At 50.6% G+C, this 14,039-nt stretch overlaps 1 protein-coding gene across 3 annotated transcripts in view; it reads left to right on the forward strand.

The window, feature by feature from the left end:
- Positions 1-1,426: 1,426 nt before the first annotated feature.
- The window catches only part of HRH2 (histamine receptor H2), a 52,675-nt gene continuing 40,062 nt past the window's right edge, over positions 1,427-14,039 (forward strand). For 2 of the 3 annotated variants that reach the window (XR_010156807.1, XM_009450086.4), the window contains exon 1: positions 1,430-1,811. The gene's annotated coding sequence lies outside the window, so the exon portion shown is untranslated. Of the gene's footprint in view, positions 1,812-14,039 lie in introns of all 3 variants that reach the window. The other variant, XM_054684081.2, reaches the window with a different exon arrangement.

A 14,039-nucleotide genomic window follows, 5' to 3' on the forward strand; every position in this document is an offset into this window, starting at 1 on the left:
TAAAATAAAGGAAAAATGAAAACAAAATAATTTTATTTTGTGATAAATGTGTTAATTACAATAAAAGGGGCTTCTGTGAAAAACACTATAGGTAAGAAGGTGATTCCTTTAGATAAGTTGGTTAGGGGTGGGTTCACTGGAGAGGTGATGCTTAAGCAGCTATGGGAACAGAGGAGAGCTTTCCTGGCAGAAGAAACAACCTGTGCAAATGGCCTGTGGTATGGTGTGCTTGGCCTATTCCAGGAACGGGGAGGAAGCCACTGTGGTTGAGGTGCAGAGAGAGAGGTAAAGAGTGGTGAGTGATGAGATCAGACAGGTGGCTCTTGCAAACCACGTGGGGTGGGGCCTCTTAGCAGTGACAAGGAACTTGGATTTTACTTGAACTACAGCAAGAAGTCACGGGAGGTCTGGAAGCAGGGAAGTAGAAAGGCACGATCCAATTCACACTTTTCAGAGATTCTCTGAGCTGCTTTGTGAATTGCAGGTGAGCAAGAGAGGCATCCAGAAGACCAGTTCGGAGGCTCTTGTCATTCCAAGATGACAATGACTTGGATGCACAGTGCAATAATAGCCTCCCCAGAAGGTGTGAACTGAGACCTAGGGGACCATGGCCCCTCATCCTCTGCATCGCAGCCCCTGGCACAGGGCTGGTCCATGGTGACAGAATGGCTTGAGGTGGTGCATCAATCAGCAGTGGCATGTGTCTGAAACGCATGCTAGCTGAACCCTCCTCGCTTTCACCATCCTTTGCCAAGCTTCCACAGAAATCCCCCTCCACACACCAGGCTCCCCAAGCAAACCGGGGCAGCCCAGCTGACCGCCTGCCTCCCCTGCACTGGGCTGCTGTCCAGGCCTGGCGAAAATCTCTCACCATCCTGCCCACCCAGGCTCCCTCCACGGAGATCTGTGTGGTTAGCACAGTGGCCTTGATATCTTGATATTTAGGAGACGGGTTTTCCCATCTGAGCCTCCATTTTCTCATCTGGAAGGTAGGCGTTATTCTCCCTACCCCCAAAACCCCTTTTCCCAAAGCCCACTTCCTTACTTTTCCCTCTCTTCATCCGTTCCTTCAACCAAAACAAAGCCACTGTAGGGTTTTTGAAGTTTCCTGATTTTTTTGTGTGTGTGTGTGATTAATAACCCCTGGACTAATTAATTTCTGCATTTGTGTTTCTAGATTTCAGATTCCAGAATTATTCAAGCTTTTCCCTCAAAACTAGTTATTTCCCCCTTCTAGCCTGACTCTAGCTGGGTCCTGGGCGCCCAATGTGAGGGATGCCACCTGAACTCCTGGGTCTAGCGCCCACCCGGGGCAGGTCCTCCAGCTGTGGCCACTCAGCCAATATCTGCACAGGTGGCGGTTGCCCGGTCAAGGGCGGGCTCACAATCTGCGGGGCGGGGAGAGGGAAGGAGCCAGGGAGAAAAGGGAGAGAAAGAGGGGGCAGTGTGGCAGAAAGGAAGAGGAAGGGGCAAGTGTCAGAGTCGGCGAGATGAGGAGGGAGGGTGTAGGAGAAAGGAAAATAGAAAGTGGGTGAGACCGTGGGAGAGGGAGACTGGGGGAGAAAATGTGGGCGTGTGCGCGCTGAGAGAGAGAGAGAGGGAGAGAGAGAGACTTGGAGAGGGAAGGAAGGGAAGGAGCGTTGAGAGCAAGGAGGAGCGAGTTGGGGGCGGAGACGAGGAAGTGGGTGCGAGGCGCGGGGCGCAGGCCGTGCGCGCGCCGCCCGCTGCATCCCTGCCCGGAGCGCAGCCGGCGCGGGCGCGGGACCGAGGCGAACCGGGTGCGGAGCCAATACCCGCGGCAGCAGCACCAGGTAACGCGGCCGCCGCCTCCCCGCGGGGCCTCGGCTCGGGGTGGGGTCCCAGGCGGGCGTGGGGACCCGGCGTGGGCTGGCGGAGCCGCCCGAGGGGCTGCTCGGGATCCCCGGCGGCCGTCGTGGCCGCGAACCCGGGTTCGAGCCCCGGCCCCACCGCTCCCTGGCTGTGCCTGACCTTGGGCAGGTGCCTCCGCCTGGCCTGCGAGCCTCAGTTTCCTTGTCTGTGACCGCGGGGGTCGTGCCTTCCCCAAGGGGGCGTTGAGAGCTCGGGATGCAGCCCCGGTGCACAGCAGTGCTCGGGACGCGGGTCGGCTTTATATCCCCTTTGCCCGCGAAGGGTGGATTTGGAAAGTCCACTTGCGCCGAAACAGTCCCCGTTTTGTCTCCGGGTCTGGGTGGTGGCATTTTCTCGCGGCGATGTGTCTGTCGGAGCATGGAGCAACTTTCTGCTAAAGGGAAGCCAGCGGAGAGCGGGGGCTGGTGGGGAGGAGGCTTCTATGTCTCAGGAAACCAGAACGACCTGCCTTCATCCCGCTGGGCTGCCGCCCGCTGCCGGATGACCGATGACCGGAGCCACAACAGGCAGCGCTCAGCGGGTGGGAGTCCTTGCTGGGGACATCTGGACGTGGATTTGCCTGTGGGATGAGCCGAGCAAGTGGCCTCTGATAGGAATCCCAATTTGGGCAGTGACCTTGAGCTTGAGAGCCTCAGTTTCCTCCTCCATGAACAGGGCCATGCTAATCCCCCACCCTGTCCATGAGGTGTTGTGAGGCGAAAGAGGTGGGGCAGGAAAGTGCTGTGGTGTCCCCCAGTGGCAGCTGTCATGCCCTAGATCAGATAGGCCCAGTCCTGGAGGCGGTTGCCTCTTGGGAAGTCATTTGTATGCCTCAGGTCCCCTCTGTGTCCTTTGCCAGAGAGGGTCAATCGGTGAAGCTGGGTGGTGGCCGGGCTGGGCATGAAGCAGGGCAGGGCCTAGGGAATGTGGGGGGCCCAGAAGCTTCAGCCTCCACTGCACACCTGTCCTGAGGCTGATGCTCCTGTAAGACATGACGTCTCTCAGATGGCAGTTTTTGTCCTGTGAAGACTCCTGGCATAATCTCTCAGCACCTCAGTTTCCTTATTTATAAAAGGAAGTTATAAATTCCTACCTACTAATGAGTTTCCTGTCCCTGGAGGTTATCCAAGGCAATTGGATAGATTACATTTTTTGACATCTCTGGGTCTGGATGGTGCCATTTTCTCCTTATATCTGAGCTAGGATATAAGGAGAATTCAATATCATGAGAAAATAACTTATCTCGAGAACCTGCTCCTTGCAGGCCTGGTACTCGGTGCATTACAAGTACGGCGTTGGTTACAGTCACCACAGCACTCCTGGGAAACTGGTGCCATCAAATCCCAATTTACAGATGAGGAAACTGAGGTTCCCAGAGGTAAATGATTGCCATGTGGTCACACCGGTAGGAAGTGCCTGTTCAGAGACTGGAACCAGGTCTGCCCGCCTCCAGGGTGCTTCTGGTTGTATCGTGCTGGCCCCAAAATATGACTGTATAAGTTGCGGCATAGCACAGGGCCTGGCACCTGGCACGTGCGCGATCAGCACTGGCTTCTTGTTCCAAGTGTCACAGGAAGGACTGCTACAAAGCACTGGAGAAAGTGAGCCTGAAGCCTGGCAGCAGGGTTGGGGTACTCTTGCCAAGGGATTTCTCTAAGGGTCTGGAAGGAAGGAAGGTCACTACTCAGTACTACATAGGAAGCCGATATCAGACTGACTCACCCCAGCCCACCAATTTCTTTGCTTCCTCCATCACCTTGTCCCGGTTAACCTTGTCTTTATTCATCTCAGCCTAGGCCGATTCTCCTGAGCTCACAGGCACATTCCACTCTCCATCCTAGGCTGATGATTAACTACTGACCCTCCCAGGCGATGCGTCCATGGGAAAAACAAGACCAGCTGTGGTCCATCTCTGCCAACACCCCAAAGTAAGGGAAACAGGATTAAGTTCCAATCCCAAGGGTTTAATTCAGACTAGAGGAAGAAATCCCTGATGATGGGGAAAAGCGTGTCCCAGCAGGCTAGAGAGGTTCCTTTGCCAAAAAATGTTTTAAAGAAGAGGAGATCATCCAAATGAAAGGATGGAGATATGCACAAAGCCTCTTTCACGTGCAGAGAGATTCATCAACAGTCAGAAAGTGCCTAAATGTCCAACAGTAGGGAATCAAAATTATGGAACACCCATGTGACCACCAAAAGTTGAGAGTTTGTAATGAATGGAAACATGTTTTGCATTGGCATACAGATGGCAGGGTCCCAAATATGTGGCAAGAGCTTAGAAAAAAGACTGGAAGGAAATAGGCTAAAGAGTGTTAACAGTGTTTGCCCATGGATGGTGGGGTTGTGGGAGATTTGTTCCCTGACTACTTTTTCTTGACTTTCCAGATTTTATGCAATGAGCATGTTCTTTAATAATTAGTGGACTACCTGGCTTCGAGTTCTGAGAGCAGGGAGGAGGGTGCCTGATTGAAAAAAAGGTAACTTACGGTTCAGTAAAATGGGTGCCACGTATCTGAGGGTGCCCTGTCTCAGGCCTACAATAGAGACTGAATTGCCTCTAAAAGGGTTCAAGTAGTGTTTTCCAGATTGAAGTTTTCACCATCTTCTTGTCTCTTATCTTGTCCCCTCCAATTCTGATACATCCTTTATCCTATTGTCAATTTGGTAATACAGATCTGAGACTACTGCTCCCCTGCTCAAAAATATTCCAAGACTCCTCATTACCAAATGGATCAAGACCAAAGTCCTTAGACTGGCATACATGGCTCATGATGGTTTAGTCTCTGGCCAGCCTTATCGCCTCCAGCTACCCCACCCACCCACCCTCTGCTGGTCCACCTACAACAATCCACATCCAGCTGGCTGAATTAACTATGTTCTTGCCCACCTCCAAACTTCCCACTTGGAATTTCTCTTGCCTGCAATGCCCTCCTTTGCTTAGCAACCCCATCCTACTCATCCTTCAAGATTCCATTCAAACCAGATCTTCTAGGACCCTACAGTTTACAGGTATGCTCCTCCCCCAGGGCTCCTTAAAGATGGGGATGATGTTGCCAGCACCCAGGATGTCTCCTCCTTGCCAGCACCCAGGATGGGGCTGGCACATGAAGGCTTGTCAGTAATAGGGGCACCTCTATGTCGAGGCCTGGCAGGCCCCTTAGAAGAAATACAAAATTATTAATATCAATAATATCTGTTGTTTGTTGTATTCTTACTATGTTCCCATGATAACCCTATGGGTCTCACTTTCAGATTGGAAACTAAGAGTAACATGCGTTCAGCCACTTGCCCAGTATCTAACAGAATTCGAACACTGGCCATCTAAATCCACGGCCTACACTCCTAATCAGGGTCAGGAAGGGCTGACAGATTCAATCAACCAACATTTAATCAGGGATCACAGAGATGCTGTAAAAAGCAATGCATCTCTGCACTGTAGAGGTGAAGAAATGGCACAATGACCTCCAAAGTGCAAGGGTTTGTGCCAGATACTGGGGACCTAGGCATACATAAGATGCCGTCTCAGGCTGGACACAGTGGCTCACGCCTGTAATCCCAGCACTTTAGGAGGCCGAGGCGGGAGGATCACAAGGTGAGGAGTTCGAGACCAGCCTGGCTAATATGGTGAAACCCTGTCTCTACTAAAAATACACAAAAATTAGCCAGGCGTGATGGCAGGCGCCTGTAGTCCCAGCTACTCGGGAGGCTGAGGCAGGAGAATCTCTTGAACTCAGGAGGCGGAGGTTGCAGTGAGCCGAGATTGTGCCACTGCACTCCAGCCTGGGTGACAGTGAGACTCTGTCTCAAAAAATAAATAAATAAATAAATAAATAAAAGCCATTGCTACAGGGAGCTTACAGACAGTGGGGTGTGGGGAGAGTGGTGTGTAAGCAGGGTCCTCAGGGCTTTGATAGGGGGTGTTTAGGAAACTGTGGGGCCTCAGAGGATGCAGGGTGAAGACTGCCCAGAGGGGATAATATTTGAAATAGATCAGGAAGGATAAGTAGGAATTCACCAGGTGAGCCAGGGAGGTTGGAAAGATGGTTCTCAACTGGAGACATTTTTGCCCCTTGGAAGACATTTGTCAACATCTGGAGCTATTTTTGATTGTCACAACTTGGGGAGGGGGAGTGCTGGCGTCTAGTGGGTAGACGCCAGAGATGTGCTGCTAAACTTCCCACAATACACGGGACAGCCCTCATAACAAAAAGTTATCCTGTCCCAAATGTCAATAGTGCCGAGGTTAAGAAACCCTGGGCTGGAAGAGAAGAGCATTCCTGACCAGGGATCAGCTGGTTCAGGTAGCCACAGGTGTTTACCAAGGGCCTTCAAAGCACTGGTCCTTTGAGCCTGAGGTTGCTCTATTGGCCACCTGGCCTCCCTGCTTCCCCTCTGCCCCCACCCCTCAAGCAACAAAGGTGGTCTTCTTTTTTAATGTAAGAGCAGAGCGTTATAGAGACATAATTCATATACTATAAAAGTCACCAATTCAAATGACAAGTCCATAATTTTTAGGATATTCACACAGAGTTGTGCAGCCATCACCACTATGTGATTTCAGACCATTTTCACTATCCCCAAAAGAAACCTGTCCACATTAGCACTCACCCCTCTATCCACTCCCCACTCCCACTCAAGGCTCAGCAACCACAGGTCTACTTTCCCTCGCTATAGGTTTGCCTATTCTGGACATTTCACAAAAATTGAATCATACAATAGGTTTTGTGACTGATTTCTTACACCTGGCATGTTTTTAAGGTTCATCCATGTTGTTGCATGTATCAGCGCTTCATGCCTTGTTATGGCTAAATAATATTCCATTATACGGATAGACCATATTTTCTTCATTCATCAGTTGATGGGCATTTGGGTTGTTTCTGCTTTTGGGCTATAATGAATAATGTTGCTGTGAACGTTTGCATATAGGCTTTTGGGGAGACATATATTTTCATTTCTCTTGAATATATGCCTCGGAGTAGAATGGCTGGATCACATGGTGATGCAGCTTTGACTTGGCGCCTGTTTGAGGAATTGCCAAACTGTTTCCAAAGAGGTTGCACTGTCTTACATTCCCACCAGCAGTGCATGGAGGTCCCAGTCCTTTCCAAAGCTTCTTAGGTCTTTTGGATTCTAGCCATCCTTGTGGGTGTGAAGTGGTGTCATTGTGGTTTCGGTTTACATTTCCCTGAGGGCTAATGACTTTGAGCATCCTTCAGTGTGCTTGTTGGCCATTTGTGTATCTTCTTTGGAGAACTGTCTATTCAGATCAGAGTCACCTTTTAAACTTCAATGCGTCACTCCCTTACTTGGACTGAAATGCTAACTCCATAGAAATCTATCAGGTGCCCTCCATCAGGCCCTGCCCGTGCACTGTCTGCATTTCTCCTCACTCGGCTCTGGCCAAAGCCTCAAAAGGGCCAGCTCGTTCCCCACCGGCCCTTTGTAGTTGCCAGTTCCTCTGCCCAGCTTGCCCTTTGCACAGCAGTTCAAGGATCAGCCCCAGAGAGGCCCTCCCTGTCCTCCCAGTCTCAAGGACACTTCTCCAGCCCCCCTCTAGCACACTTCAAGTTTTCTTTGATCGTATTTTCCTGTTTGATAAGATCTTGAAGAACTCCAGGTGTGACTACACCTTTGACTACTGTGTGACCCTGGGCAAGCCACCTCCCCTCTCTGAGCCTCAGCTGCCCCATCTGAAAACCAGAAGTGGGACTGGCTGATTGCAAAGGGCCTTTCCAGCTCTGCCCCTATCTGATGCCGTGTGACAGCAATGCCAGGAGGGTGCGGGCCTGGCGCCATTGCTGTGAGAGAAGGGTGGCTGGAGCCAAGTTGGTCACGGACTAGAGCAGGCAGTGTGGCTGATTATTGCCAGCCCCATGGGGACAGTCTGCAGGAGCATGTGGCAGCTTTGACCTGGCACCCAACCTCCAAGAACAGGAGGGAGGATTGCAAACACCTCCAGCTCCAGCAAGGACTGGACACTTTGGCCACCCTGGGCTCTAGAATTGCCCATTTTTCCTGGGAGAATGATCTAACAGCCAAAGCCTCTGTTAACATGAGGGCCATTCATTCACACATTCAGTCACTCACCAAATGCTTCCTGGGGCCCTGCTCGTGCTCAGTCCTGGGCAGTGCACTGAAGATACAGCAATGGATACACCTGATAAGATTCCAGCATAGTGTGGAAAGCAGACAGGTGCATGGGAATGCAGCAGATAGACACAGAGCGTCTGGGTGTTCCAGATGTAGAAAGGGCGTGCACAAGGAAACAGAGCTGCAAAATGTCCAGGGGTGTCCAGGGCATTCAGGATGATTAGGCTTGACCTGAGACCCCAGGGCAGTGGGGGCAGGCAGTAGAGGAATCAACGGCGCAGACCTTGAAAAGTCTTCAGCATCAAGCTGAGGTGTTTGGATTTTGTCCTGTAGGCAGTGGGAGCCATGGCAGGATTTTTTTTTTCTGTCACCCAAACCGGAGTGCAGTGGCGAATTCACGGCTCACTGCAGCCTCGACCTGCTGGGCTCAAGCAATCCTCCCACCTCAGCCTCCCAAGTAGCTGAGGCTACAGGAGAGCCCCACCACCATGCATGCTGCTTTATTTTTTTCTTTGTAGAGGCAGGGGCTCGCTATGTTGCCCAGGCTGGTCTCAAACTCCTGGGCTCAAGAGATCTTCTTGCCGTGGCCTCTTAACGTGCTGGGATTACAGGCGTGAGCCACCGCACACGGCCTGCACAAAAGGATTTTCAGCTGAGGATAGAGGCGATCCAGTTTGCATTTTCTAAAATGCCTTTTCTCCAGACAGTGCGGAGGAGGGTGGGGCTGAGGAGAGAGCAGGAGGCCAGGAACTTAATCAGGATGCCCTGGCTCTTTTTCTTCATCTTGTGCAGGGATGAAGGCCAGTACTCTGCAGCTGGAGAGGAAGGGACAGCTTCAAAGCTGAGAGGTAAAATCATCTGAAGGGGGTATGGGTTGAAGGAAAGGAAGGAATCTAAGTAATGAATGACACAGGAACAGCTGATGCCAGCCTCCCGGGGTTCCTGCTATGACCGAGGAGGCACAGGAGCTGCAGGAGCTGGCATTTGAGCATGGCATTTTCCAGGTGGCTGGAGAGGGGGAGTAGAGGCAGCGGGAGAGGGAGGTCCGGACCCAGGGATCTGGATATGCACAAGCACAGAAGTGTGAGAATTAAAGAGAGTTAAAGAAACAGTGAGAGGCCCTGGATGCCTGGAGCACAGAGGGTGTGACGGCAAGATGGGAGGGGAAACTGAGGCTGGAGTGGGCAGGAGGGGCATCCCTGCTTGGCATCAGAGGGCTGTTAGAACCCAGAGCAGGGGTCCTGGCTACAAGACCACTGACTGTTGCTTCCAGGCACAGAGCACTCGCTGCCCTGAGAAAGCCCACTGCTAGAGCTAGAAAGTTCTCAACACCTTACCACACTCCCAGGGCCAGAAATGGGTGCCTGTCAGTCTGATTGTCAAACTGGCAGAAGGCAGATTCCCCCAAACAATTGACCAGTGAATGTGATGTCAACTGAGGCCAAGCTCTCAAAGCGATTATAAAATGGGCAAGAGTGATTAGAAAAGGAAGAAGGAAATCCTGGAAACCGACCTGGCTCTCCAAGAACACCAGGAACATGCCAAGATCATAGATGGCAGCTGGCAGAGGACTTTTGCAGAGACCACAAGATATTTTTGGGAAAAAAAAATGAGCCAACAGTTTTAAATGAGATTTCATTGAAAAGTTAGGACATTTTATTTCAAACCCAGAAGATTTTACTGAACATCCAGATTTCCAGCTTCTGGAGAATGTGGAGCTCTGATGGCACTGAGCCCATAGTGGCCACAGCTGTGTAGTGGCTCCCCATCCAGCTGGGCACTGCACCCCCACTGTGGGTGCAGCCTGCCACATTTCACCTGCCTGCCTGAGCCCTGAGGCCCTGGGATCTGAGACCCCAGGACCAGCCTCATCCCTGTCTCTGCTCTGCTACCTAGAGGCTGGGCCAGTGTGGGAGTTTCTTGCCCTGCAGTCCCCAGACTGTGTTCCTGGAAGCGAGAGTCTCAGAGAAGGCTCTGTGGAGGTGGGATCTGGGGCGTCATTTGGCTCTCTGGAAGCCCTGCCACCCCCAGCCCCTCTCAGTCACAGCACAGGATGACGAGTTCAGTCAAGTCTGCAACAGAGACCCCAGTTGATGTGACTCACCCTTGAACTCAGGCGCAGATTCCTTTTTTGGTTTTTGAGATAGAGTCTCACTCCGTCACTGAGGCTGGAGTGCAGTGGTGCAATCTCAGCTCACAGCAGCCTCGACCTCCCCAGCTCAGGGGATCCTCCTCACCTCAGCCTCCCAAGTAGCTGGGACTACAGACATGTAGCACCACACCCTGCTAAGTTTTTGTATTTTTTTTGTAGAGACAAGGTTTCACCATATTGCCCAGGTGAACTCCTGGGCTCAAGCGATCCACCCGCCTTGCCTCCCAAAGCACTGGGATTACAGACATGAGCCACTGCGCCCGGCCTCCAGATTCCTTTTTTTGAAGTAGCACCTTTAACAAATATCCACAGAGCTCATTTGGGACCATACTGCCTTCTTCTAAAGACTGATTAGATGGTTGTTTTTTCTTTTCACTTTTTGAGTAGATAAGACCTTCATGTGGTTCAAAAGTACAATCTACAGGGTACACAATGAAAGGCCTCACTGCACCCTGGCCACCGTCTGTCCAATCCCTGCTCAAAAAATAGAAGGGGTTTCTTTTGTTCATTTGTTGTGGTTTATTCTCCCAGGTTTTCTTTTTGCAAATAAAGGCATATATATATATATATATATATGTAATGTATAGTCTTATTTTTGGCCCAAAGGGGAATATATTATACATACTATTTTGTACCTTACGTGTTGTTTTTTAGTCACTGTAGACTTAACTCTCAATGTAGAAAACTTTGAATAAAGAAATGTGCTGGCTGGGTGCGGTGGCTCATGTCTGTAATTCCAGCATTTTGGGAGGCTGAGGCAGGCAGATCACCTGAGGTCAGGAGTTCGAGACCAGTCTGGCCAACGTGGTGAAAACTCATCTCTACTAAAAATACAAAAATTAGCTGGGCGTGGTGGCAGGTGCCTGTAATCGCAGCTACTCAGGAGGCTAAGCCAGGAGAATCGCTTGAACCTGGGAGGTGAACGTTGCAGTGAGCCAAGATTGCGCCATTGCACTCCAGCCTGGGTGACAAGAGCAAAACTCCGTCCCTCCCCCCACCCCCCAAAAAAAGAAAAGGAAAAGCCAAAGAAATGTGCAAAGAAGACAAAATAACCAGTACGACCACCCAAAGAAAACCACTAATACCATCCAGTCTGTCCTACCAGGCATACATTTGGTTTTGGCTGTCCCCCCACATCCCCTGTAAGTTAACAGATTTAGGAGTTCATAGTTATAATCATTGTCTCCTTACAATTTGAATCCTGCTATTTTTTGACTTAAATATAAGCATTTCCCCTCATTATTTCATAGTTTCCAAGAAGTGATAGTAACAGCTGTAGTAATTTTGTTATGACATAATTTAACCATTCTTCTAGTTTTGAACATATAGGTCATTCCCAATATTGCCTATTGTCGAGAATACAGTTATACCTACAGTTGTTCTGTATATTTCTAATTGGGCAGAGTGAGCATCCCTAGAAAGTGGGCCACCTACTTGGATTTTCTTTAAAATATTCACATGAACAAACAAAAAATATTAAGTGGTGGCGGGGATGCAAGACGATTGGCACAATGCTGAAAATAGGCTGGAAAAAGGGGATGTGGGGTTCATCATTCTCTCCTCTCTACTGCTGCGTCTCTTTGAAACCTCAAAAACAAATGCATTTAACAAAGCAGGGGCCAGGTGTTGAAAAGCCATGGTTTGGTGCTCCAGGGCTGGGACTGTGTGGGGATGAGGTTCTGGAAGGGGAAGGACCAGGGCGGGGCACAGGCACCTGGGGAGCTGGAGGAAGGCAGGTGCCAGTGTGGGCCAAGCACTGTGGTGTGGGCTTGTGCATCACACATGTGCGCTATTTATGCTCACGGTGTGTGAACAAAGTAGTGAGTGCTGGGGCTTGGCACACATTTACCCACTGACTCCGCACAGCAGTCAGACAGCGGGGGACTGCAGGGATTTCCTTCCTCCAGTTGAGAATTCTGAGGCAGAGACCCCCCCAGCTGTTGCTCGCAGGGTGGGGGTGCAGGAGAATATTACTCAGGAAGTTGGCTCTAGAAGGGTCTTGATCTTGACCCCATACACGTGTCAACTCCATTGTGAGGCTGGGTTATTAGCCCCATTTTACAAGTAAGGGAAATTGAGGCTCAAAGCAAAGTCATCTGGCCAAAATTGACTAACTGGTAGCAGCAGAGCTGAACTAGAACTCACTGCAGCTGCTGTGAAGGATGCCTTTTTTCATCAGGTCCTGGAGACTGAGATGAGAGTCGCGGTGAGGGGCCGGCTAGGAGGAAGGGCCCAGGCTGGTCAGTGAGGAGGAGTCCAGCCATTCTGCAGGCTGTCCAGTAACAATCGCGTGCTCCCAGAAGCAGAGCGAGGGTGACAGGCACTCAAAGACTCTTAGGGAAGGGCAGCAAGGTCAGGGCAGAGTTGTCCAAATCCAGAAAGAGGGTGGGAGAAGCAGGGGAGAGGGGAGCTCCCCAGCATGGAAGGGATGTTGAGGGCACGACTCACTCAGTGCAGAATCACGGAACAAAGTGCGACAATGTCCACAAAGAATCAATCGTGCAGTTCCCCAGGAGGTCCCTGCTTTGGTTTTTGTTTTGTTTTGTGAGATGGGGTCTCCTCCAGCTCAGGCTGGAGTGCAGTGGCACAGTCATAACTGAGTGCAGCCTCCACCTCCTGGGCCCAGGCGATCCTCCTGCCTCGGCCTTCCAAAGTGCTGGGATTACAGGCCTGAGCCACAGCACCTGGCCCCTGCTTTGTTAAATGCATTTGTTTTTGAGGTTCCAAAGAGACACAGAGAGGAGAGAATGATGAACCCCACATCCCCTTTTCCCAGCCTCACTATTTTCAGCATTTTGCCAATCGTCTTTCATCCCCACCACCATATAATATTTTTTGTTTGTTCATGTGAATATTTTAAAGAAAATCCAAGGCATCCTGGAACTGTGCTTGTAAGAATTTCTTTTTTTTTTTTTTTTTTGAGACAGAGCCTCACTCTGTCGCCCAGGCTGGAGTGCAGTGGTGCGATCTCGGCTCACTGCAACCTCCGCCTGCCAAGTTCAAGTGATTCTCCTGCCTCAGCCTCCTGAGTAGCTGGCATTACAGGCACACACCAGCACACCCGGCTAGTTCTTGTATTTTTAGTAGAGATGGGGTTTCACTATGTTGGCCAGGCTGGTTTCAAACTCCTGATCTCAAGCGATCCACCCACCTCGGCCTCCCGAAGTGCTGGGATTACAGGCGTGGGCCACGGTGCCTAGCTTCAGTGTTTGTGTTTATTTCTAACTGACGAGCACATGGCACCCTCCCATTGCTGCAGCTAACAGAATGACAGAAGGAACACAATTCCTTAACATAACCTAACACCTGATTCGCATTCAAGTTTCCCTGATTGCTTCAAGATGCCTTTGTCCCACGATTACGTTCACATCAGGATCCAAGCAAGGTCCCTTTTAATGCTTTTAAAGAGCACTAGAGCTCCACTAAAGGAATCCTGCCTTTACCGTTCATGGACTGAAGAGAATAGGAAGACTGGACACTTCCGTGACTTGATGCTGCTTTTCCAAGGAGCCCAAATTTTACTAACCCAGGAGCAGCCCCCTCGGGGTGACAAACTCTGATGCTTCCGAGGCCAGGCAGGGGGCATCACTGCTCGGTGTCACTCCCTGGTGGGCCTGTGTCTGGCCAAACAGGCTTCTAGCACCAGGCTCCAATCCAAAGGGGACAGGTGGGAACGAGGGCCAGGGCTGGTTTTCAAGAGTAATTGGAGCTAGGCCTGTAATCCCAGCTACTCAGGGGGCCAAAGCAGAGGGATCTCTTGAGCTCAGCAGTCCAAGACCAGCCTGGGCAACATAGTGAGACCCTGCCTCAAACAAAAATTTTTTTTTTAAAGTAACTGGAAATCTAGACTTTTTACATGAAATCTCCTGATTGTTCAATGTTGCTTCTTTAAAAAAATTGATAAACATTGTTTGAACCCAACAGCACT

This window comes from Pan troglodytes, chromosome 4 (assembly GCF_028858775.2).
Source record: "Pan troglodytes isolate AG18354 chromosome 4, NHGRI_mPanTro3-v2.0_pri, whole genome shotgun sequence".
NCBI lineage: Eukaryota > Metazoa > Chordata > Mammalia > Primates > Hominidae > Pan > Pan troglodytes.